This window comes from Arvicola amphibius, chromosome 9, assembly GCF_903992535.2.
Source record: "Arvicola amphibius chromosome 9, mArvAmp1.2, whole genome shotgun sequence".
NCBI lineage: Eukaryota > Metazoa > Chordata > Mammalia > Rodentia > Cricetidae > Arvicola > Arvicola amphibius.
The window spans coordinates 92,917,196-92,944,659 of NC_052055.2; the positions used below are offsets into that span (position 1 = coordinate 92,917,196).

General features: G+C 43.6%; 1 protein-coding gene across 1 annotated transcript in view; it reads right to left on the minus strand.

Moving 5' to 3' along the window:
* The window catches only part of Mgat4a (alpha-1,3-mannosyl-glycoprotein 4-beta-N-acetylglucosaminyltransferase A), a 91,409-nt gene that overhangs the window by 52,215 nt on the left and 11,730 nt on the right, over positions 1-27,464 (minus strand). The gene's annotated exons all lie outside the window — the stretch shown is intronic.

Below are 27,464 nucleotides of genomic sequence, written 5' to 3' on the forward strand. Positions count from 1 at the left end.
TAGGGGAACTAGGAATGTTAAACACACAGGGCAATCTATCGCTGTATAGCCTGTGTTCAGCCCAGAAGTTGGGAGCAGATTTGGTTAACAGCCTGGTGACCTTTCTGTGTGGCCAGACCATACCGAATCCTCCCCTAGACCCTTGAGTTTGTCTGTCTCAGTCAATCTGTAACATGCTATTCTCCCCACCCCCACCCTGCTGTATCTTGAGCTTGTTCTTTTAGTTGTTCTACAGAACCCATCTTTATGAAAGATGTCACTTTCATAAAGTGACATGAAAGATGACACAGAGAGTGTCGATGTAGTCTTCAGCTTTTGCTGTGCACATACTACTGAGTTAATTATCACCAGGAAGCTTTTTCCCAAATGTGTGTGGTAAATATGCTTAAAATAAGCTACTTGAGGTCAGACTCTCAAAGTCTGCGCCAGCACTGGCTACTGAGTCATGATGACCCAAAACTGCCTTCTTGCCTTCCTCAGACCATGACTCTACTGGCCATCGTGGCCACAGAGAACCCTGTAAATATACAGATGAGCAACACAAAACAGACACAGCAGGATGTAAATCCACATATAAACATGTATACAACAAACGTCACAGTAATCATTAAAGACGCAGAGGACATGAATTTGAGACGGGGCTGGGGAAGACAAAGGGACCATTGAAGGAACGAGGTGGAGGGGTGAAAGGGTTATAAATTGTGAAACCCAGGCTGCACAGCTGCCATAGCAGGCAGCACCGGGTTCCAGGTGTCATAAGCTGGTACTACAGAAACAGACCATCCAAAGGAAACCCCTAAGATTTCAACCCTTGTAGATAGGATCACCTGCTAGCACACATCCATCGCTTTTCACCAGGACACCCCTAGACAAATGTCAGTCAGGGATCCTGAACCTTAGAAATCCCTCACCCCCACCTTTGCTACTATAAAAACCCAACCCCAACTGAGCTGGGGCTCTCTGATCACTCTAACACGTTGGACACACAGAGGGTCCAAGTTTGCAAACTTGTGTAAGAATAAAGGCTCTTTGCTTCTGTATACAGGACTCGGCCTCCTAGTTGGTTTGGGGGAAACTATTTTATTTATGACATAACATAAATAAAATACTCATGTATAAAATTTGTAAAATAAAATCTTAAATTAAAAAATAAATTATCTGTGCAAATGTTTTCAAGGTTTGAAGAAGTACAATTCTAAAAATAAACTAATAGAACTGCAAGAACAGAGACATAATTAAAGTCCATATCCTGCAAGAAAATACTCACCACACTAGAACTAAAAATCAAAATGGGTCCTCACTTGTTGAACAACAGAGCCCCTACTAACTTAGGAACTGGAAAGAATGAGATCACTCTATGGAGCTACACAGTGAAGCCCTGTCTGAAAGAGGAGGAAGAGGAGGAGGAATGGGGAGGAAGGGGAGGAGGAAGAAAAGGAAAAGGAGGAAGGGGAGGAAGAAGAGAAGAAGAAAGGGAAGGGGAAAGAGGAGGGAAAAAAGGAGGAGGAAGGAGGAGGAAGGAGGAGGAAGAAGAGGAAGAAGTGTCAGCATCACCCACACACCCTGTAAAGCTGGTGCTAAAACTCTGTGAAAGCACTGATCACTGCGCCTCATTCAGGTACACACAGGAAACTCTTAAGAAGTCTATGGCAGGGTAATGAGCTGGCACAATGCCCTACTTTCCTGACACTGAGAAGCAAAGCAACGCAAGCATCTGTATCCTCCCCACACACACACACACAAGCACACACACACAAAAGCCTGCTGTAGGAAGGACAGAAATCAGCAGGTACTGTGACCAGGAAAGGCTTTTAAGGAAGTTCACAGTGCCTCTGTGTCCCATTTACTGATGCAGATGATGTGGTTTAATGAAATTTCAAACTATACATTCGTGGCATAGGCACTTTTTGTGTAAATTCGTAAGAAAAAATGCTAAGATATCATTCACAAATACAAAAGTAGAAAGAGTTGAGGTCCCAGCTTCTCAAAAGGCTGAAGTAGAAGGTTTACTAGAGGCCAGGAATCTAAAAAACAACAACCTGGGAACAGAGCAAGATCGCAGCTCAGAAACAGAGAACCATCAGAGAGCCATGATCAATAACGTTGTAATGGTCATCGCAGGAGACAAGATTTATGAACAAAACTACTGAGGTAAATCGGCAGCGCAGGGGATAGAAATCACCTCTTGCTCCTGAACAGGAAGACCCAGTCCTGTCAAACAGTTCTCCCCTAAGCTAACAACAACCTCAAGTCAACACTTTTCAAAATGACAGCCGGGGAAGGAGGCTTGTGTGTATTCTAATATTTATCTAGAAGAATAACACCTTCCAAAGCATCTAGAAAATATGGAGAGTATGGCCTGAGATCAGATCCTATTCTAGGGTTAAGGAATTAAGTGTGTGGCCCCTAAGTCTGGAGACTGTGGGCAAGCACATCAGCCAGCCCAGCGACACCTAAACCAGCAGCCTAAGCCTAGTATTTGTCCCCCTGAGACCCAGGCAGGGCCTACACACTGGTTTTTTGAATGCCATTTGCCACTAAAAAGAACTAGAACTCCTTGGAGAAAAATAACTTCAAAGGAATAATATTAAAAGACAAAAAGGGAGCCAGAGGCATAGCTCAGAGGATAAAGGCAGTTGCTTGCTGCTCAAGCCCAGAGACCTAAGTTCAAGTCCCAGAATCCATTTAATGGTAGAAGGAAAGAATCAACTCCACAAAGATGTCTTCAGGCAAGCTGGCCTCCACACTGCCTGCACAGTAATAAATTAAAAAGAAAAATTTTTTGAAAGACAAAAATGACAAGACATTGTCAGAAAGACACAAAGCTAGAATACATAAGGGCCTCCTCACTAGCTACAGTGGGGAAATTTAAAGAACAAAACTAAACCACTCGGGGGCTGGAGAGATGGCTCAGAGGTTAAGAGCATTGCCTGCTCTTCCAAAGGTCCTGAGTTCAATTCCCAGCAACCACATGGTGGCTCACAAGCATCTGTAATGGGGTCTGGTGCCCTCTTCTGGCCTGCAGGCATACACACAGACAGAATATTGTATACATAATAAATAAATATTAAAAAAAACTAAACCACTGATGGTAATAGATTATAACCCATTGAATAAAATCAGAATCAGTGAGTCCATACCAACAAGAGAGTAGAACCTCTCAGATGAGGGGGCAGAGTATCTTACAGAAGAATGCCAGTTACTGACGGTAGTAGGGATGACCAACAGCTGGGAGTTCCTAGTCTGCAACCACCACAGCAATCACTGATTCAGGCAAGAAACAAACATGGATGCTGTAACTATCAGATGCACGTCTGGTAAGGAATGAGGTACTTACATCATCTCAAAGTATCTCCTCACCAAGTGCTTATTTTACCCAAGAACAAATGCTAATTTTAGAGTGGGGAAACTTGGCAGACTTCCCTTATGGAAAGGGAGTGGCCAAAGTTCACATCAGCAATAACAGGGCCAAGACTAGCACCTCCTGCAGAGATGCACCAAGAACACACAGGGCTCATTATTCGGTGTTCCTGCCAAGACCATGTAATCTCAATCTAATCTGAAGGAAACAGCCGACTCTACAAAACAGAGAATGTATGAAACACACAGCGTGTACTTCATATGATGTGAAGGTCATCGAAGACAAAGGCTGTGGAAACACCCAAGACTAAAATGGCAAAATGCATAGCACAATCCTGGATGGATCCTTAATGGAATTAAAGGAGACAAAACTAAAACAATATCAGGGTCAGTGTCAGAAAATGTAGAAGAGACTGTGGGTTCTGAGGGCAGGGGGTAAGGACATCACACTTGTGCTTCTGGAACATCAGTGTAGAGAGGGCCTGCTGGGTCCATGGGCAAAGTCACACTAGAGTTTCTAACCTCCCTCATCCTAGTGCTCACACAACCTTCGTCTGAATCCACCCTTCCATATTAATGAGTTCCCTACATCAGAGCATGGAGCAACATTATACTTTAATCTAGAAAGCCAAAAGCTTTCAATAAGTTTCTAGAACAGTCTTAGAATTTTTCCTATTTATATTTCCCAAGAATTAAGTTCAAACTTTAATATACACAAAAAAAAACTCCTCCAAAAGACTCATGTGTTTATACAACCCCCCATTTTCAGCACCTGTCGCAAAATTCCTGTATTTTCTTTGTTTTCAATCATTTGCTTTCTGCAGGGGCCATGGCAGGAACTGGGGGATTGTCTATTCCCGTGGGCAGTCAATCTGCTCACTGTTTTGTTTCCGTTAGTTACGGAATCGAAGTATAAAACTCCCAAAACACGACATGGTTGGTGTTCGATCCTTTTGTGAGAATGGCAATTTTCATGTGATCTGATAATTCGAAATAACACTTTTGGACTCACTGTAGGAAAAAAAAAACTGATGTATAATATAAATGGGCAACACTATGAATGCATAAAAATAGAACAGGAATTTAAAACCTTCTAATTAAGATATGGGGTTTACTGCTGGATTTTGTGAATGCTAGAGATAACAAAACTTGTACCCACTGTTTGGAGGGCTTTTTTGTTTGTTTTGTTTTGTTTTATGTTTTTTAAGAAGTTAAATTTATCAAACTAAAATTCTGGTTGAAAAAAAAAATGTCAACTAACTCGCTTTGTTCCCAAATGTAAAAAAGAAGGAAATAAATGGAGAAGGACATGGCTACTTGTAAAGTATACCGATTTTTGTTGTAGAAATAAGGGAGAAAGCAGGCAGGGGGAAGAGTTTAGGCTGAGCATGGCTGGCATACTAAACCATAAGATCACAGTGGATGGGGAGAGCAAAGAGGAGCAACCGACCAAGTGAGGCACCCTAGGCCAAGAGATCAGCAACTCCAAAGTGCCTGAGTTATACAGAGATCAGGCTGGGGGAAGGGAAGTGGGAGGCCCGCTCCCAAAAGAGAGAAATTAAGGAAGGGGGCGGGGTGAGAAGTGCTGGGAGGAGCTACGGGTACAGAGTGGGGCTTGTCCTGGGTTTGCTTCCTAACAATCCCTCTGTCCTTTGGTGTCATCTTGCATTCCTTCACAGAGAAAAAGGAAACACACACACACACACACACACACACACACACACGAGCAACTCAGTAACACCATTCTACAGCTTGCAGACTTACTTTTCAGAAACCCACTATCTTTGAAAAGTATTAATATTACTTTATTTAAAAAGATTAGCATTGACAGTTTTTAACCAACTTAAAAGTGAAAGCTAAGACTTGAAGAAATTGGAGGCAATTTCCCATTTACAAAGCTCTAAAATATGCTAAGAGATGGGGAGGGAACATAGGAAGAATGAAGAGAGGAAGGAAGGAGAAAGAAGGAAAAGAGAAGGGAGAAGAAAAAATAAAGGAACCTGGGATTCCAAAGGCAATTTGAAGAGCCAAAACACACTGTACACAGAACCCAAACAAAACAAGTGGAGAGAATAAATGAGTATTTAACAGGCCCTTGGGAGCTGCTTTTACAGGTCCACAGTTCAATAGGAGCAAGATGAAAACCTTAGATCTCTATTCTCACTGTGGGTCTGTCTACTTTGGTCAGAATCCAGCCTTAACTCCACCTAGGTGTGTCAATCACTTAAGGAAGGTCTATCTAAAAACCGGTGATGCCTAAACTATCTCCTTTCTCTTCCAGACTGAAGGCACAAAGATAAAATTGTCCTAGACCTGTGGTTACTTTGGATTCCAGGAAAAGCATACGTGGCAGAACAGACAGGCCAGGTCATTATCCAAACAGCAAGACCATGCCCTGGAGCAAGAGTAAACTTACAAAAGCCAGATCATCCCCATTTAAGCAATAACAGTACTAACAACATGTGACCACCTCGTAGGACCAGATCTGCAGCAATTAGAGCATCTTGACCAGAACTGTGTAGCTCTAGCTCCACATCAAGCCCTTCTCTAAATCTAAAGCCCAGTCAGGATCCTGAAGATGACCTTGGGGGTCATCTTTATTCGACACTTTTGTTTCTACTTTTTGCACTCTTCATCTCTTTTACTGGAATGACTGGCCAAGCCTAGGCTGGCAGGGGTTCAGAAGTCCTGACTTTCGTCCTTAAAAGTTCAGTTTCAAACTGACAATCTCTACATAGGGCAGACAGACAATAGTCATAAACAATGCCAGGTGTCTCCATTCCCTCAACTTCAACCTCCAGGTAAGATAGTTGGGGGGGGGGGGGGGCGGGGTTGTTAAAACCAGAAACATGGATTCTGAAGGAGAGGGGCAGTGCCTAGAACCTACTGACCTTCTCGGAAGAGGCCAAGACTGTCCTCAGATTCCAGACCCAAGAAGGCCAGAGTTTATGGAGGTCTCTCCCCAAGCTCCCTCTTTATCTCCTTCCAGTTACCCACAATCTAGAGGACCCACAGAAACTGACTAAAATGTTTAGGGCCACAAAACACAGGATTGTGTAGAGAGGTGTTCTCAAAGTAACTGGCACACATCTGTTACAAGGGCGTCTTCCAAGGGTTCTGCGGAACAACCCTGTAGGATGGACATTACATAAACAAGGACTCTGAAGACCCGTCCACGCTCACAAGATGAAGCTCTTATGTGCACACAATTCAGACACTTTTTAAACTTAAAACAAGCAATAAGGTTAGCTCATTTCTGATTCCTTTATATTTGCAGAACAAGACCCTTATTTGTTGTGGATTAGTTGAAGTTGTGTTACATTAGTTTATACTGTGGAATATTTGTTTAATGATGCAAAGATGTGTTGCATTCTTTTATGCTGCATTTACTTAACTCTGAAGCTGTGTTATTTTGCCTGTCTAAAACATCTGATTGGTCTAATAAAGAGCTGAACAACTTATAATGAGGCAGAAGAGAGAAACAGGCGGAGCTGGCGGGCAAAGAGACTAGAAAGAAGAGAGGAGTGAGAAAAAAGAGAAGGACGACAGGGGCCAATCACCTAGAAACACAGCCAGACATGGAATAAGAAGGAAATAAAACATACACAGAAATAAAGAAAGATAAAAGCCCAGAGGCAAAAGGTAAGTAGGATAACTTAAGAGAAGCTGGCAAGAAACAAGTCAAGCTAAGGTTGGGCACTTATAAGTAAGAATAAGCCTCCATGTGGTTATTTGGAGCTCAGTGTGGTGGGCCTCTAGAGCTCTGGAACCCCACTGCTATCTTTCTCCATCACCCCTCAGGTAACATAATCATTAGCAGGGCGATTCAGAACAGCATCAGGTGTAGGTTTGGTGAGTGGACAAGAAGGAAATAATGCTGCTGTACAGAGCTACAAGACTCATTTCCTTAGAAATACATTCTTAATCTAAACAGATCTGCTCATTTTCCTTGGGAAAGGAGAAAGATCTCTTTTTTTGTAATTTCATTATAAATTCCATTATCATAGTGAAATGAGGGGGAAGCAGATGCAAAACTTAGGAGGGTATGTACTCGTTTTAATGGACTTAGTTAACTTCTAAAAACAAAAAAAAAAAAAACAAAAAAAAGGAGAAAAACCACTGACAGTGTGGGGCTGGAGAGATGGCTCGGTGGTTAAGAGCACAGAGACCATGGGTTCGATTTCTAGCACCCAAACAATGGTTCACAATCATCTGTAACTCCAGTCTTAGGGGAACCAACGCCCTCTCCTGGCCTCCATAGGCACTGCACACACATGGTGTACTGATACACATGCAGGCAAAACACCCACACACATAGAGAATAAAATTAAAGATTAAAAAACATTTCTTTTAATATTGTCAGTCTTGCTCTTCAAAATCAATACCATGAAGAATGTGGCATGAAAGATAGCAGAAAGTTATAAACACCTCTCCTAAACTAGCATGTAAACATACTGGCATGCATTGTGGTGGGTTTTATTCCTCATAGGAAAATAAAACACACTTTGAATCCCCAAGAGATACTGTCTTATACTTTCCTATGAAGAATTCTCCAAGACCTCGCATTCCATTTTACATTAGAACAGTGGTTCTCACTCTTCCTAATGCTGCAACCCTTCAATACAGCTCATGTTGTAGTGACACCCAACCATGAAACTATTTCATTGCGTCTTCCTAACTGTAATTTTGCTACTGTTATGAATCATAGCATAAATACCTGATATGCAGGACATCTGACATGCGACCCCCAAAAGGGGGTCTCAATCCATAGGTAGGTACGGCTATTCTTTTATGCTCTTTTTTTTTAACTTTATTTAACTTTATTTCATGCGCATTGGTACAATAATGTCAGATTCTCTGGAACTGGAGTTACAGACAGCTGCCATGTGGATGCTGGGAATTGAACCCAGGTCCTCTGGAAGAGCAGTCAGTGCTCTTAACCACTGAGCCATCTCTCCAGCCCTCTTTTATGCTCTTCTAACTCACTTGGTCCCCTGGCTCTCCCTCCTTCCCTCACATGGCCCAGCTCAGTCTGCGGGGTCATGTCCACTCTGGCTATTTCCTCCCTCACATCTACCATAAGCCTTCTCCTCCACCACACACTGGGAGCAGTCTTGCTTTTCTTCTTTTCATTCACCGGCAGCCCTCATGCATTTGCCTCTCTGACTCCTCCTCTTCAGTCTTCCCAGAGTCTGGAATCGCTCTCCATCTGCTGACCTTGATGCTCTGCTACCTTTCTCCTCCACAACGATGCCATCACAAACCCTTAAAGGTCTCCAGCTTAAATCTCTAGCGTTATCTGAGATCATTCCTTGTTACAACACGGCCAAACTACTGAACGGCTAGAGAACAGGACCACCCTCCTGGTCAAAGTCGCCATTTTCACCCATTGGGCCTGATTCCAAAAGGATCATCACAGCTGGGCCTGTTGACTATTAGCTTTCCCTCACAGACAGAAGGGGCAGAGACGGTCATGAGACTATCACCCGAGTATCTAGTCACACTCCTTGCAGAAGTATGCAATTCTGCCCTAATTTCACAAGGTCTTGGGGAGAGAGGGCTAGAGGAAGGATGGGTGGGGAAGGATGGGTGTTGTATCTACACAATGGGGATGCCATCATTCAGTACGGCTGCTTTAATCTCACCCATGCTCTTGCCCATAACCTCTTACGCACTGTTCTGTAAGAAAGCCTAATACACTCATTGCTTCCCTTCGGTGCTTTGATTAGACCTGTACCTCCGTCTGTTAGGCCCTTAGAAGGAAGGTATATATTATTTATGTCTCCCCCAAGGAAGTAACTTTAACAACAGCATCCGACCCTTAGTTCAGCCAATTGCCTTCCAGCCTCACCCTTTTGCCTTCATGTCCTGAAATTCTACCTCCAGGCCTCCTTGCAGATCATGGAATCTAGGGGTAGTCTTGGGGACTCCTGCTGATGGAACCTCATAATTGAGTAGGGAAAGGAGCTAGGTCTAATGATGATACAGTACCTTAAATACAAAGTAGTTAGGCAGAGAGCAAAGAAAGGTCTTGAGAGCCTCACAGCCTGACAGCAAAGAGTTGTATCGCACAGAGAAAAAGTATCCGGATCTGAGTTTAGAGGAGCCAGGTGTAGCCTGCAAGAGCTGAGCTGCAGCGGGACTGTACAGGACACACCTAACACCTCCAGCAACGAGTTTAGACAGCACAAGCAAAGGGTCACAAGTTCATTAGAGACCTAATGCCCAAGGCTGTTAGGGCGGGAGGAGGCAAAAAAAAAAAAATGATAACAATAGTAATAAAGTCAATGTCTGGTTAAACCATACAGCTTATACAAATTGCTTAGGCACAGTAGGCCACTCATCCAAAGCTTTACCTGAGTTTCTGGATACCAGCCAAGGGCTAGCCAGGCAGGCGGGTCTTTCTGAAAATACTCGTGTCCACTCTTTTCTCTACAGCAAGAATCCCACTTTAACATTGCCTCACTCACCCCCAAATGCCAACACAGGCAGATCATTGTACCTTTTTTAAGCTATGAGAAAGTGATCAAGGTCGAGAGACATAGCTCAGAGGTTAAAGCAATAACTTCACATGCACGAGGTCCTAGGTTCCAATCCCCAGTGCTAAGAAGCCAATCAATAAATTACTGAGACTTTGTCAAAGAAATATTACACAACTGAACTAATTATAGTTTTATTAATAGAATACCATGCACCTAGGAAAATTCATAGCATAGGAAGCAATGTGCCACAGTAAACACTTAAAGTAAGCTAGGCAATGTTCCCAGTATGACAGCAATTTTACTTTAAAGATGATACAGGGATGGCAACATGGCCCCCATGATGGGAGAAAGAACCAACCACCCTGCAAGTTGTCCTCCGACCTCCACACACTGTGGCACATACACACACAAAATAAGTTGTTGGGTTTTTTTTTAACTTTAAAAAGGAAATGCATAAGTCTATGTATACAACTGTTCTTATTCTTATACACTTTTGACCTGTGGATTTTATGTCTGTGTGGAGGCTAGAGATTAATGCTGGGTACCTTCCTCTACTACTCTTCCCCTTATAAAAACAGGGTCTCTCCCCGATAGAGCTCAACACTGTGGCTAGGTTATACTGACTGGTCTCAAGCCCCCATGAGCCTCCTGGCCTTTCCCCAGGTTTACAGACCGGCTCTGCCAAACCCAGCTCTCTGCATAGGTTCTCGGGGTAATGGGAACTTATGTCCTCATGTTTACGTGGTTAACACTCTACCCACTGAGCTATCACCCCCAGCCTATAGTGTTCATGCTTTGGTACTCATAATTAGTGAACCCCAAAGACCTTTAATGTGAATTATACCAGTATTTATATCAGGAATTTAAACTAATGTTAAGATCTATCCATATGAGCACAAATGACATGTTATAAAAGTAATGACATTAAAAAAAATAGCAAAACTGGGCATGATGATACACGCCTACTGTAGTCCCATACATGGAAAGCTAACACAGAAGGATTAGGAGTTTGAGAGTAGCCTGAGCTACACAGTGATATCCTTTTTCAAAAACACCAAACAAAAAAAAAAATGAAAAGAATGGCATGTTTTATTAGCTCTTAGTCATGTTTGGCTTAACTGAAAACAGCTAAATTCTCATAACTACTTCTGCTACTTTTTAACAATAGTGTAATAAGCAAACCACCTCTCAATGCTATTATGAAATAATCTTGAATATATTCATGTGTCCCCCAGTATTGTTATGAAATAATCTTATACTCATGAGCCTCCTGAACACAGCAGAGATCCTGGTTCCTACTAGATTACATTCTGAGAGCCACTAGTCCAGAAGAATGAAAGACAAAATGCCACAACGGATGTAGCTTCCCCTCGCTGGCACTTTAAAATCCCCATGCATTTGCATCCTATTGAGCAAGAGTGGCCAGTCCTCCTGGTGTTTATGTGTGCTTCCCCACTAAAAGTGGAAGAGAACAAGGCGCTTTTCCCCAGACATTAATCATCCAGTGGGTCTAGAGCTGGACAATTATTCCTATCTCCAAGATCTAATTGGCAGTCTTTCTGAAGTAGCACCAAAAGTCAGTTAGCTAATGTTCTGTAATAACCTAATGTTCTCAATTTAGTCTCCTCTAATATGTCAGCCATGAATAATTTCCTTTCAGAGTTAAGAATACATCCCGCCTAGATTCCAGACAACCTCGAGCACAGCAAAGCCTAAACAGCTTTCCAACCTGGAAAAATTCGATTAGGAGACTCTTTTAGGAAATGGCTGCCAGCCAACTAAACTGAAGAGAAAATAATGTCTTTCCCAGTCCAAGGGACCCAACTGTCAACTTTGATGCATAAACAAGACAGGCGCTGGCCAACTTGGCAGAGGTGAGATCCACACTCCAGCCCTTCTTCAGGGCTTCTTTTAAAATTAGGTCCTTATTTACAATGCCTAACGACCATTTTCACTTGCGAGAGGCAGTGTGGCGAAATCACCACTGAGCCCTGGTTTCACGTGCAGGTTTTCCAGAGCTTGAGGAATCAATCCTGGGGGTGATGGCCCCCAGGAGGGCTGCATATCACAGCACCTGATGAGACAGGGGGTGCCTGGCTTCTGGCATAAAGGCGTGAAGAGGCTCACAAATCCTCTCCCCAAGAAAGCAACTGCAGAGCTAGTTAACAGTCAAAAAACAGCCATTTCAGTAACTCTGGAAATAAACCAGAGACAGTCAACAGACTGACAAGTGTTTATTCATAAAAAAAAAAAAAAAAAAAAAAAAAAAAAAAAAAAAAGGCCTGGATTTGGATGCTAAAGAACAGTACAAAGTCTCACTTTCTTGCCAGGAGCTGCCCCTGGCCCTCCCCAGTTCTATCCAGCCAGAACGTCAGCAAAGGGTGGGGCAGGCTTTGGAAACCAAAGTCCCTAATCCCACAAAGGGCTCATCCGACCCTGGGTGCTGCCAGTGCACTCAACAATCTACAGAGCTGGATAAAGACTAGCCCCTCACCCCGCCCCACCAGGCTACTGCTTCATTTGGAATGTGCAATGGACTAGCAGATCAGTTAGACACTCAACAGAGTCCCAAGAAGATGGCCCTGGCCCTGCAAGGCTTAAGATGCTCTTTACAAACCTCAGGTTGACTGGAGGTTGACTATGAGCTTGCACAGTAGAGACCAGAGCCAGTCTTAATTACCCACACACACCCAGCCAATAGAACCTGTGCACACACAGAAAAGAACTAAAGCAGCAGTCAGAGGGAATCTATGCTGGGACAGATGGGAAAACAGCCCAGAGTACAGCTGCTCACTTGGCTCCACAAGCTGAGAATGTCTTACAGTACTGGACAACTGTCTTCACCCAGTATCGAGCTGAAGCTCACACTATGTGGACACCAGTGTGGGTATAACCCCTCCAGAAAGTCTTAAGCTTAACTAGAAAAGCACACTAAAACCCAAATTCAGAGACATCAGACACAGTGGGCAAAGGTTTAATCCAATCCAGATTCTAAACAACTGAGCTAATAAAACCAGTACCTTCAAGGGTTAAATAAGAATCCTGTTTGCATCAATGTATAGCGTAGTCAACAACATCCATGAGACTGGTAGGTGGAAAAAAGAAGTGGGACCTGGGCCAGCAAGATAGGTTCTGCTGGTCAAGCACTTGCTGCCAAGCCTGACCGTTGAGTTCAATTCCTGAAATTCGCATGGTGGAAATGGAGGTGTTCTCTCACCTTTGCAGGCATGCCATAGCATGTGCACATACCCCAAATGAAGAAATGTAGAAAAAAATAAAATTAAATATGAACTAAACTGGGGGTGGAGGAGTCAGAAGTAATCAACAGACATCCTCTCAGAGGGCTACAAGCTTTTGGGTTTAATGGACAAACAGATACTCTAAATACGCTTCAAAAACTAAACAAAACCATATTTAAAGAATACAGGCAAGTGCGATGAAGCTGACTCAAAGGAGAGAGGAAAGAGAAAGAGAAAATGGGACAAAATGGAAAACTCACTACAGAGGGTCAACCATGGATTTCAGACAGTAGAGAGCAGAGCCAATGGCCAACCAATCTAAAGAGCAGATGGAAAAACAGATCAAAGAAACTGAACAGAGTCTCCCAATATGAGCTAGCACCAACTGTGTCCAGAAATAATGGAAAGGAGGGAGGGGGGAGGGAAGGGGGTGAATGGAAGGTGGGATAGAGGGAGAGAATAAACATATAATTTTTAAAAGCAATAGAACTCTACAAGGAACACAGGCACATTTTCATAATAAAAAGAAAATACATCTACAAAAGCCCTATAATTGGCCATACATCCATACTAAGGTCAGAACCATTTAACACTATACTAGAGGTCCTCCCTAGTCTAATAAAACAAAACAGACAAACAAACAAAAGAAATGTTACAGATTGTAAAGGAAGACAAGCTTTCTTTGCAGGTGCCTGCTTATGTAGAAAATCCTAAAGAATAAGACAGCAGCAAGATCTCTTGGAACTAATACACCATTTGAACAAGGCTGCTGGATATAGGTGGACATATAAATGAACTCTACAGACTTAGAGGGGCTATGCAGCCGACTGGGGCAACTCCTTTCTAGTATAGCAACAATGAACAACCAGACTTTTAAAAAAGATAGTATTGTTTACATTAGCACACCCACACAATAGATACAAACCTCACAAGTATGTTGCTGTGGAATAATCCTTTTGTACACTGTGAAGGTGTGTTGCTTACATTGTTAATAAAGAGATGATTGGCCAATAGCTGACAGGAAAGGTTAGGCGGGAGAGCCAAACTAAGAGAAGGCTGGAAAGACTGAGGGTGACTCACCAATAGACACAGAGGAAGCAGGAGATGAATATGTCCTGTTAAAAAAAAGGTACTTCCACGTGGTAGAGTGTAGGTAAGAAATATGGGTTAAGTTTATGAGTAACAAGCCTAAGCTATTGTCTAAGCATTTTCAATTAATATAATAGTATCTGTGTGGTTATTTGGGAACTGCCTGGTGGGACAGAAAAGGCCACCTACAAGTGGTGTTCCAATGTGGGGCAAGACCATGCATGTATCCACACAAAACCTAAAAAAGCTTAAGAAAATGTTCCAAACATACAAAAGCAGAGCCAAACACAACTTCCTAGTCTCATGTCTCTCATGCAGGCCGCAATACAAAAAAATATGCTGAAACAAAGATGTAAATAATGAGGCATTTCATTGTACTAGTTCTTCCCAACTTACTCTATACACTACTACTACTAAAACAAAATATGAGTTCTTTGTAACTATCTTCACACACACACATACACACACACACACATCTAGGCTCAGCTAATGGTGAATACGTGGCTGACTGGATACCAGAAGTCAATTAAACAGCACGACATGACCCAGCATTCACTGATTTTTTTTTTTTTCATGCACTTTCGACACACTAGGAATTTCCTAGGTCCATGTGAGGCAGTTCCTCAAAGGATAAAAGACACCTTTAGCTTTCAAAAGATCTGCAATTAATTCACACCAGACCTCCTAGGAACAAAGCAGGGATGTCCACTCTGATCCCTTTTACTCATTATACTAGGTTTCAGTACAATAAAGACAGAAAGAGTGAGCATAAATAATAATAAGCTTTGGAAGTTTCTAGAGCTAGGGATGTAGCTCTGTGGCAGAGCACAACTGTTCAGCATGAACAATACTCCTGGTCTGATCTCCAGCACTAAAAGAACAAAGCATTCTAAAGGGCTAACAGGTCATATACAATGACTACAGGACTCATCTCAATAATCACTAGAAGACAGTAAACACACTGTTCTAAATAGTCAGAGGACATCTAAGGGTACTGGTGCATGCCTGTGATACCAATAACCTTGGGAGAATGGAAGACGAAGATTGAGCTACATAGTATATTCTATGTCAGATAGATGGATAGATAGAGAGAGAGAGAGAGAGAGAGATAGATAGAGAGATAGATAGATAGATAGATAGAGCTTGATACTAGAGAGACGACTCTCAGTGGTAAGAGCTGTTCCAGAGGATCCAAGTTCACAGCACCCAGATTAGGTAACTCACATTTGTAACCACAGCTCCAGATCCAATGCCTGTGGCCTCTGCTGGCACCTGGATAGACTCACACCCATACATACCGACATGCAGACACACACGCTACACATACACAATACATACAATAAAACAATACACACAGAGGGAGCTTAATTTTAAAAACACATACCAAGGGGCTGGGGAGATGGCTCCGTGGATAAAGTACTTGCCATATATGTATGAGGATATGAGTTCAGATATAAAAAATAAAGCCAGCACATCTGTGGAGAGGTGTGAGGCCGAAAGAGGCAAATTCCCAGAAGCTCACAGGCTAGCTAGCCTGGCTTACCAAACAGCAAACAAAAGATCCTCAAACAAGACTGAAGGTGAGAACTCACCCCTAATGTCTACTGAGCACCATATGCGCATGATAGCTCATATGCACCTGCACTAACACACAGAGATACAGAAAGAATAGAGAGATTGGTTGATTGATTTTAAAGGCAACATACAAACAGTAACCTTTCATTGAAGGATCCAGATGTCCTGTCTAGGAGATCTATCACACTTACCAGTTGTGTCAGAAGAGAACAATCACAGGAAAGTAATGATCATGAAAGTCGGGGCCACTGAGAACACGAGAAGAAAGAGAGCAAAGAGGTACCCTGCACCAACCCTGGGGGAATCTCAATAGAAAGTGACAGTTTCTACACAGGGTCCACAGATCGGCTCTCGGTTGTCAGAGGGTACAGGTGTCACAAAAGCAGGGACAGCCAGCCATCATGGGAATGCTGAGACTTTTAAGGCAGAACCTGGCAAACAGGTAAAGCTGTGGAAGACAGGGCCAGGGGAAGAATATTCTAGGCATGGTTGCATCAAGAGCAAAGGCGGCCATCGACATGGGGTTGATATTAGATACTCGAGGGTACTGAGAACTTAGAAGATAAAGATGGACTCTGAGAGCCCTAGACTGGGAAACCCTAAGTCTTCCGGGCTGCTTGCCCTTTCTATGCAGAGTGTGCTCAGAGTATCCTACCTGCTATTCTGCCTCCTCAATCCCTCTTCCCCATTTCACCAGCCTTCCAACACAGGCCTGCCTTCTCAGAAGCTTTCTGACTATCCCTGCTTCCAAATATCCCTTTCTCCTACCTCATTCTCCACCACATAGCTCGCTTTACTGTCAGGACCCATTTCTACCTGAAAGAACAACTCAGTCTCTTTAGCTCCTCTACTGTTACTGTGTAAGGTCCTCCCCTTCACATCTCCACAAGCAGGCCCTGTGACAATGAGGGTCTCACCTATCTTGCTTAGCACTCCACCACAAAGACCTAGCGTCCTAGCACCGAGCACACTCTGAGTAAATGCTAGAAGAGTGGGAGAGCTAACCAAGCGGAAAAGAAGAGAAAAGGAATGTCAAGAAAAGCACCTTACAAATCATGGTGCACTGTGCCAATAAACCACTAATGTCCTGCAAGTAAATTTTCCCCAAGACCTGAGCCATTATCACAGTAATTTCAATTACAGCCATTGTTCAATTACTCCATTACAGTTTAGCAGAGTAGCTTCTGGAGACTACAGATGTTACAGCAGCAGCAGCAGCAGCAGCAGCAGCAGTGGTGGCAGTGACAGCAGCAACAGCAGCAGCAGAGGCACAATTCACATACAGAAAGACACTGTCCTTAAGGTAGGAGACAGGGGGTCTCTTGCATTCTCACTGAGAACCGACTTTTAATCCTACTTTCAAAGAAGTAAAGTCAAGCTACTTTGATCCCTGGGCCCTATCAGGGCCGAGGGAGCAAAGGTCGTTTCCCTTGAGAAGACTGTATGATGCTCAACGTAGCCTGGTCTCACTGACCACAGCTGCATCAGTTCCCACGCTCCGCCCATGGGAAATACTCTCTCAGGCATGTGCTTTCAAGGAGCAGGGAAGCCCTCTCCTGCCCTGGCCACACTCTCAGTTAAGGTGTTTTCCATTCAAATGAGTTTACATGTTCACAAGTTGGAGCCTGTGCTGGCTGGAGTTTTGCGCTCAGAACCCTTACTGACCCAGTGCAGTGAGGTTTCTCTTCAGCGATGCTGATCTCTGTAACAATTAACAAAACTGTCTTGTCTTGGCACTCCCTTGTCCAAACAAATTAATTCCTCAAACTCAACCCTTCGGGACACATGCAGAATATAGTCAAATTCTTGATTAAACAAAGCACACATGCACACGTGCGTGCGCACACACACAAACAGATAAGAGAGTCCTTGCTTCCAGATAAGAGAGTCCTTGCTCTCTGAAGCTGCATGAACCAAGCCTCAACTATCTTCATTTTTCCCAGCTTTTTTTGTCTTCTGAGATCCCACAATAATGGACCCATAGTCCCACCGTAAACTCTGCTAACAGCATTCAGAGGCTTTCCTGGCCGTAAGTTTTAAACTCTTTCACATTGTTTTCTCAAACTATTCCCAAGGGCCCGAGAATCACAGCAATGATTTATCACAACAATGGCTCCCTGTCTCAAGACCAACTTAGTTTAACTCTTTTCCTGCTGCTGCAATAAAAAAAATAATAAAAAAAAAACCACAAAACCCTCTAACAAAAGCAATTTAAAGAGGAAGCAGAGGACAGTGAAAGCATGCTGCTGCTCAGCTCCTTTCCTCGCTTACATACTCCATCCGAACGACACCCCAGCCAGGGGGATGGCGCCGCCCACAATGGATGACTCTTCCTACCCCAGTTAACACCATCAAAATGGATCCCCCACAGGGGTACCTAGAGGTCCACTTCCTGGGGGACTCTGGAATCTGTCCAGTTGACAATTAACACTGGTCATCACAGAATGGTTCCAGTTTACAACTGGCACCCCAGGACAGCAGTTAATAACATCCCTTTGCTCTCCAGTACCCTGATTTAAAAAAAAAAAAAAAAAATTACATAAGATGACTTGTTGTCGAGGAAATAATGTCCACTAAAACATGAGGTAAATGGCATGAACTTAACAAAACCCCACTAACACTATACACCAGACACAGCTAATTGTATCTAAACGTTGAAAATGGCAACTATATTATGGGTGTCAAGTAGACAGATAAAGAGCAATGTATGGTCTGATATTAAGTCTTAAGTGTCACTACCTGGGGGCTGGAGAGATGGCTCAGAGGTTAAGAGCACTGACTGATCTTCTAGAGGTCCAAGTTCAATTCCCCACAACCACATGGTGGCTCATAACCATCTATAATGAGACGTGGTGCTCTCGTCTGGCCTGCAGGCATACAGGCAAGCAGAACACTGTTTACATAATAAATAAATCTTTTAAAAAAACAAAAAAGTGTACGTGCTCTTTGATCTTCTCTATGACTTAGTATAAACAGTGAACTATCTGTGAGAGGTTCAAGCTAACACACATTTCATGACACTCAGCGTGAGCCCCTCTGATAAACTGGTTAAAGTTACAGATTCCCTAATGCACAGCCACATTCTCTGAATGTTCTGCACTGCCTGGGTTTACCTTCTCCATCTCTGCATCAGACCAGCTCGTATGAGATGCTCCCCTGGGAGTGAGATAGCAAAGGTACTTTGGCATGCACGGCCGACAACAGGCTTGTAAGAGGAAACTTACAAGATTTGTAAAGTTTTCTAAATTTGACAGGCAGATCCCTGGAGCTCGCTGGCCAGTCTAGCCCAAGTGATGAGCTGGAGGTTCCATGAGAAACCCAGTCTCAAGTAATAAGGTGGAGGCTAGGAAGATGGCTCAGCAGCTACAAGCACAGGCTGTTCTTCTAGAGAACCCAAGTTCAGTTCCTGGAACCAAGCTAGGTGGTTCAGAACTGCCTGTAACTCCAGCTCTAAGGGATCCAATGGCCTCTTCTGGTCTCTACGGGCACTGCATGCGTGTGCACATACCCACATGCACGTAACAGCACCCACACATACACACAATTAAAAATAATTAAGAAATGAGATGGAGAACAAATGACTAAGACAATTGACACTGACCTCTAATCTCAACAACGATGCAAATATGTCTGCTTCTACCCACAGGAACACACACTCACATGCTTGCACACACACACACAAAATCGCATACACACATGCATGTGAGTGCGCGCATACACACACACACACACACACACACACTGAAGACAAAAACAGGAGATTTGAGGTCTAGCTGTAGGCTTAAAGAGGAAAATCCTGAGATAAAAGTCAAACTATTAAGGTGTCAACAAAAACATGAACTCTTACATAGGAATCTGAAGTTCTCCAGCTTAATTCAGTCCAGCTGAAAGATGACAAAGGGGAAGAGAAGCCTAGACATCTGGCTGAGGACTAGGACAATTCCTGGAACATTCAACTCCTCTTTGTATACAAATGTTCTTAGGGGTGCGAGCTGGGGGAGACTGATTTTGAAATAGCATCCAAGAAGGCAAGAGAATCTTCTCTGCACAGAAGCATACAAACTGAGTTCAGTTGGCAGATGGTCACTTGCAGCTTGCCACCCTGTGGGGAAGAAAACAAGATGGCAAAGTCCCGTGTCTCACCTGGCTTAGTCTCCTACGTCACACATTCCAGGTTGCCCAGTTTCTCAGTAAAACCTCAGTGGGCCTGGCAGTTCTTCCTGGAGCTGGGGCTCCTGGATGCAGAAAAAGCCTTCAGGGTGAGCATAACCTTATCTAATGTGGGTGGCTAAACAGAAGCTGCCAAGGACCCCTCGGGGGAACAACACTGTTGCCCATTGCCAAGTCTCAGGGGCACCCAGATTCTGATCTGCCAGATTAATCCCTACAGAAGAGCTAGGGTTCTTCAAGTATACCCAAGTCCACACCTTCTGGTAGTGGAACACCCTGGAAACTGAGAACAGGATGAGTAGGCTTAGATACTTTCAAGGATACCTGGGCAGATATTAAAGTGACACAGAAAACAGCCCAAGAGGGCCCTCAGTGGCCAAGCTGCTTTGTTAAATGTGAATAAAAGGATTATGCATATACCTGGGTACATCTTTCCTCTAATGAGCATATAAAAATAAGCATGTAAATATAAGTATAAACCTGTATCTATTTGTAAATATCTAAAATGGGAGGGAACAGGAAACTGTGCAAGTCCACAGATTTAAAATGAAGACATTTAAGGAAAACAAGAAAACAAAGACTGGTGCAGAGGCCACACAAACAAACCAAGTTTTAAAAAGAATGCCCTTGGGTGCTACCTAGTTCAGTAGGTGGAGTGCTTGCCTAGCGCGCATGAGGGCCTGGCTTGATTCCCAACACCACATAAACCACAGGTGATCCTAGCCTCAAGTGGTGGAAGTCAAAGGATCTAAGTTCAAAAGTCATCCCTTGGTTATACAGTAAGTCTCAGGCCAGCCTGGGCTACACAAGACCCTGTCTTAAAGAAGAGAAATAGAGTCTGTCAATATCTAGCCTACAATGGTGAAGATTTTCTTATTTCAGAAGAAAATTTTAGGCAGTTTTCTAATGAGAAGAATCTCATTAGAAAAAAATGTGTTGGGAAATATTATTTTCAGGTGCGTGACTTTTGTTTATGCTGCATTTGATTAACTGTGAAGCTGTGTTACTGTGTCTGTCTAAAACACCTGATGGTCCTAATAAAGAGCTGAATGGCCAATAGTGAGGCAGGAGAAAGGACGGACAGGGCTAGCCGGCAGAGAGTATAAACAGGAGAAAATCCGGGAGGAGAGAGAACAAGGAGCAATGAGAGAACAAGGAGAGGAGGACATCAGGGGCCAGCCACCCAGCAAGCCATGGAGAAAGAAGTAAAGAAAGGTATACAAAAATAGAGAAAGATAAAAGCCCAGAGGCAAAAGGTAGTCAGGTTAATAGTTAAGAAAAGATGGCAAGAAACAAGCCAAGCTAAAGCCAGGCATTCATAACTAAGAATAAGCCTCTGTGATTTATTTGGGAGCTGGGTGGTGGGCCCCCCAAAAGCCAAAATAACAAAACATCACACAACAGCTAAGCTTGCAGTGTCTGTATACTAGCTCAAGGTAGTAGAGGCAAGAGGAGGAGAAGAAGCCTATTTCCAAGGGGATTAAAAACATAAAAGCAGCGTGGAAAGAACTAAAACTTGTTTTGTGTGCAGTGTATAAACCAAGGATGCAGATGAGAAGTGAGGAAGAAAAGGACTGACGTCAGCTTCTGTCTTAGGGTTTTTACTGCTGTGAAGAGACACCACGACCAAGGCAACTCTTATCAGAAAACATTTGAGGACTTAGCTTGCAGTTTCAGAGGTTCAGTCCATTATCATTATGATGTGGAGCAGGTAGGCATGCAGGCAGACGTGATGCTGGAGCTGAGAGTGCTACATGTTGCAGGCAACAGGAAGTCAGCTGGCTGTCACACTGAGGGAAGCTTGAGCAAAAGAGACCTCAAAGCCCACCGACAGTGAAACACCTCCTCCAAAAAGGCCACACCTCCTAATAGTGTCACTCCCTTTGGGGACCATTTTCTTTCAAATCACCACCTCTTCTACAAGTACCTGAGATAATTAACATATTAAATGAAAAGGTTTGTTCTGAGGCTCCTGGGTCCATGACAACAGGCCCGAGGCATACAAAGTAATGTTGGAAAAACCTCTCATTCACCTCCTGGACAGAAATTCAAGGTGTGAGAAAGAGAAACTGGCCAGAGTCTTACATTCCCTTTTGGAGCATGCCCTCAATGCCTCTCACTAGACCCTAGCTCTTAAAGTGTCCACTACCCCTCAACAGTGTCAAGCCCTTAACACTCAGATCTTCAAGAACTTTTAAGCACCAAATATGACAGTATGACCCACCCTTATAGATAATCTTGGTAAGAATTACTCTAGAGGGGTAGTAAATGCATTTCTGCCTCCAAAAAAAATGCCCTCAGTGACTCCCCAACCCTGTTGGGCGGGGCATGATGGTCTCAGAGACCACCCTTTTGTTACCTGCCTATTATCCTCCAAATGGTATTAAAAAAAACTTTCCTAAGGCTTGACTATGACTATTTAAGAAACAAAAGAAGAGGCTGGAGAGATGGCTCAGCGGTTAAGAGTACTTGCTGCTCTTCCAGAAGACCCGGATTCAATTCCCAGCACCTACATGGCAGCTCACAACATCTGTGACTCCTGTTTCAGGACAGGAGTCACACATTACATAGAGACATCCATTCGGGCAAAACACCAATGTACAGAAAATTTTAAAAAAGAAAAAAGAAAAAGGGAAAAAAGGCTGTGTGTGGTGGCTTGAGCCTGTAATTCTAGCACCCAGGAGGCTAAGACACAAGATCAACAGAAGCCCAAGGCCAGTGTGGGCTCACACAGAAAGTTCAGGGGAGCTTGAGAGATGATGATGCTCACACAGAAAGTTCAGGAAGCCTGCAATATAGCTCAGAAGTTAAAAGCTCATCTACTAGTCTTGCAAAGGGCCCAGCTTTGGTTTCCAGCACCCAATGGCAGCTCACAACCACCTATAAGTCTAGCTGCCACACCCTTTACTGATTTGGGGGGGGTTTGGGAGTGGGGGCTCCTAAACTCATGTGTATATACCCACACAAACACACAAGCATATGCATAATTTAAAAAATTTTAAATTTAAAAAAAGAATGAAGCCTATATAACACTGGCAGCTTTGAGTAAATTTAAATATAACCAGCATGGTAGGTTTGGGTGTATTTATGTTTGTTCTGACTGCGGGACTTTAAGTTCAAAACAATGAGTTGTCTCTTTATGTATAAAAAAGAAAAAGATGACACATGCATATTCATTGAAAACTGTCACATTAGCATAGTCCCTTGTCTGTATGTGTATGAGACACAGACACAACTCCGAGTCAAAAGACAGAACATTTTACAAGAAGTAAAATGTAGACCAGATAAGATGATGACACCTGCTGTCACAAACTCCAAGGTGACCTCCTGCTACACTGCCATCACACCCACTCTCAGAGACAAGAAAAGCCCCTGGCCCCTGCGATCTGTCTGCCCAGGTAACTTCCTACTCCCAACTATTCTTTGTGTAGTTGTGTAGTCGGGCCTCTGCCACGCTGGACCAGACTTGTTGCCAGTCTTCTGCCATGTGGACACACTGGTTCAATCCAGCAACTCTGTATGGCAGCAGTAAGCCTTCCCTCTCATTTCTATCTCTATTCAGAATAACTCAGAGGCCATGACCAGTAAGACACGTTCCCAGGTTCATCAGAAGGAGCTGTGTGTACCCACCAGCTAGAGTCTGTATTTTCCCATTTGTCTTCCCAGGTTCATCAGAAGGAGCTGTGTGTACCCACCAGCTAGAGTCTGTATTTTCCCATTTGTCTTCCCAGGTTCATCAGAAGGAGCTGTGTGTACCCACCAGCTAGAGTCTGTATTTTCCCATTTGTCTTCTCACCACCCAGTGTAAGAGCAGACAGACAGCATCTGCAAACATGGGAAAGGCAGGCAGGAAGGCGAAATACAAACTTCAAGAAGAAATGAAACTGGTGTAGTGGCGCACACCTTTAATCCCAGCACTCGCAAAGCAGAGGCAGGAGGATCTCTGTGACTTCAAGGCCAGCCTGGTTTACAAAGCAAGTTTGAGAACAGCTGGGACTGTAACACAGAGAAACCCTGTCTCAAAAACCAAAGGGGGAAAAGAAAAAAAAAGAGGGGGGGGGGGACACAAGACCTGGCTCCTTCTGAAAAGAACCATGAGAAAACTCCAGCAATTTCCTAGTAAAATGTCCAAAGACTCGTTACCAGAGGCAGAGAAAGCCACAACTCTTGCCTTGTACTGACACAGTGCGCCAAGTCATGTGAGAGTCTGGTCAAAACTTTATTCCCTCTGCCTAATCAGGAAAAGTCCTCAGACAAGGGCAAAGAAAGACACGGTCTTCAATTGCCCAAATCGATGCCTCAGTGTCCAGTGTCAGAGTTAATTTTGTGGTTTAGAAAACTGCGCTCTGGGTAAAGACACGTGATGACAACATACCAACCTGAGTTCAGGTCCCAGAACCCACGTGCAGGAAGGAGAGTGTGACTCCAGCAAGCTGCCCCTGACCTCCACGTGTGCACGGTACATACACATGCTAAATAAAATGTTAAAAATGTGCCCTCTAAGTTGTTGATAATGGTGGAGAGTATAAAGGAACTCTCTGGACTAGGTTTTATAAATTTATTATAAATATAAAATAATTTTGTGCTAAAAAAAAAGTTGTAGAGCAAGTTGCTTATTGTTTAACTTACTTTCTCTACTGCACTTCCCCTCCCCTCTCCCCACCTTGTAAGCTGAGTGGGAATTCTTGTCTGACATGCTCCTCACCAATTAGTCCCAGATCCTGACAGTGCCCAGCATACAGAAGACCTACAACAGACCCAAACAGAATCAGATCAATGATGCACTACAAATCTCAGGCTTGCCTTTAGATTTCCCCTTTATCCTGTTCAGCTTTCTTTATAAAGAAAAAGAAAAATCTAGGGGCTGGGGATATAGCTCAGTCAGTAATCCGCTTGTCTCAGGAACACAAGTACCAGAGTTCAAATCTCCAGAAACACACTGGGAATGCAGAGGCAGGAGGATACCTGGAGTCTCCAGCCCTCCACGCAATCTCCAAGCCACATAGATGGTCTCGGAAAAAAAAAGGGGGGGGACCAGTTTCCAAGGTACAATACCTGATATTGGCCTCTGACCTGCACACATATACACACACCTCTGCACATACATAAACATGCAGACATACATACATTTATACAGACAGATATACAGGATAAAACTTTGAGGGGCTAGAAAGATGGCTGAGGTTCAGATCACTTGCCACTCTGACAGAAGATCCAAGTTTGGATCCTAGTGACAATACTGGGCAACTCACATCTGCCTGTAACTACCTGACATTCTGTCCTCCACAGACATGGCACTCACACGACACACTTATACACAGACATGTGCACACACATACACATAAATTAAGCCTTAAAACAAACAAAAAAAAACCCTTTGTTTTTGCTTACAAATAAGTGGGATAGCTTTGGTGTTCACAACATGTACCCTAACATCTGTCTCTGAACGTCTGAATGCTTTCTCCTGGGCCTGATGGGGGTCTGCAAGAGACAACTGAAGCAGCAGGCAGCTAGAAGATCTCTCGAGGCCAAATAGCCAACACCGCCCTCAGAAAGTACTTTTATCAGAGGAACCACAATTTGTTTAGTCCAGAGCTGGATGTATTCTCCAGGGCGCTGCTATAAACAATAAAGCAATCAGCCAGCAGCAGGGACGAGGACCCCAGAGAAACAATGCAGGGCAGGGTGACATGGGCAGAGCTACAGCGGCGCCTCCCAGGGGAGCAACAGTAGATGTGGCACTACAGGAGGGGGCAAAACCTTAATAACGGAGGCCAGCCATCAAGTCAGCAGCTCCCTGAAGGTAGGAAAACCGGTACCCAAATCTGCTAAACTATGTTCATCTAAATGTCTAGTAGCCATCAAAAAATAAGTAAAAAAAAAAAAAAAATGAGGCATGCAAAGAAACAGGAAAGGCCCATGCTCTGAAAAACGTAACAGGACTGCCTATGAGTGTAACCAGATGATAGGTTACAGGGTTTGCTCCAACTTAAAGAAATAAAGGGGATTGGAGAGACGGCTCAGACTTTTGGGGCACTGGCTGCCCTTCCAGAGGACCTAGCTTTGATTCCCAGCACCACATGGCAGCTCTCAAGCATCTGTAACTGCAGCTCCAGGAAATCCAACACACTTTCTGACCTGCACAGACTAGACATGCAGCCAAGGCACCCAGGTGCATAAAATAAGTGTGACGACCTTGTGAACACCTGTAATCCCAAGGCTGAGGAGGCAGGGGCAGCCGGAGCTTGAGTTCTAGTGTGGTTTATCTACATGGGGAGTTCCAGGTCAGTCAGAGCTACAAAGTGAGAACTTATCTCCGATTACAGCCACAAAAACAAAGAACCATGGCAACATTGTGGTAGACATCAAATCCCAATAGAGAGAAATTTAAGACCAAAACTAGAGGTAAAAAGTACAAAAGAAGTTTAAAAAAAAAAAATCACAGGAGCAGCTCATGTTGGGCCATTTTATGTGACAACTTGGCCAAGTTAAAGGATGCCCAGAGAGTTGAGAAAACATCCCATCTGGTGTGTTCCTCCGTTCTAAGAGATCAGCATGTGAACAGGTAGACTGGGCAGAGGTGAGCATCCTGACCGATGTGGTCAGACACGTCTCTTTGGGTGGAGAAGTGAGCAAATCTGCTTCTTTCTAAGTAAGAATATTCTGCCTCTGGATTCTGATCCTTGTTCTTGGGCCCTTGGACCCGGGCAGGGATAGGAGCTTACATACCTTCAGCTCTCCTTACGCTTGGGTATTTGGACTCTAACTAAATTATATCACCAGCTGTCTGATCTGATGACCTGAAGGTGTCTCATGGGACTTCCTGTCTTTATCCGAGGAGCCAGTTCTTATAATAAATCTGCCTAGGCTACAGTTTAGACCTTAAATATCCCCCAAAAGTTGTACACAGTAAAACCTTGTCCCCTGCATGTGGCACCACTGGGAACTGGTGAGCTCTTTAGGAGGTAGGGTCGAGAGAGGAAGCTCAGTCAATGCCCTCCTTGTCTTTGTTTGTAGGAAGGGACTTAGGGGTTCTGCTTGCTTGTTTTGACTTTTTGAGGTAGTCTAGGTGTGCGGGGCAGTCTGGCCTTGAACTCATAAGGATCCTCCAGCTTCTGCTTCTCTAAGGATGGGACTATCAGTATGTAGCATCACACTCCTGTCTGTCTATGCATTCTCCACCATGACGACATACAGTTCCACCACCATGGGCTCGACGGCAACAGGACCAAACATCCATGAACCCCAAACTCTGAAACCATGAATTATTTATAAGTTCACTTTCTCAGACATTTTCTCAGTGACAGAAAGCTGACTAGCACAGCTCATATGTAAAATAAAAGAGAAAAAACATTCACTACAGAGTTTTGGGATGACAGAATGCACAAATTATGTACACCTACTACATATACAGTTTCTATAGAGAAGCCCAAACAACAGTAGATATGAGCTAGCAGAATAAAGAACTAGCAAAACTGAAGCTAGATCAACACAGGTGGCATAAGCTAAACAACAATGAACAGAACTAAGAAAGGGGAATCTCAAATGT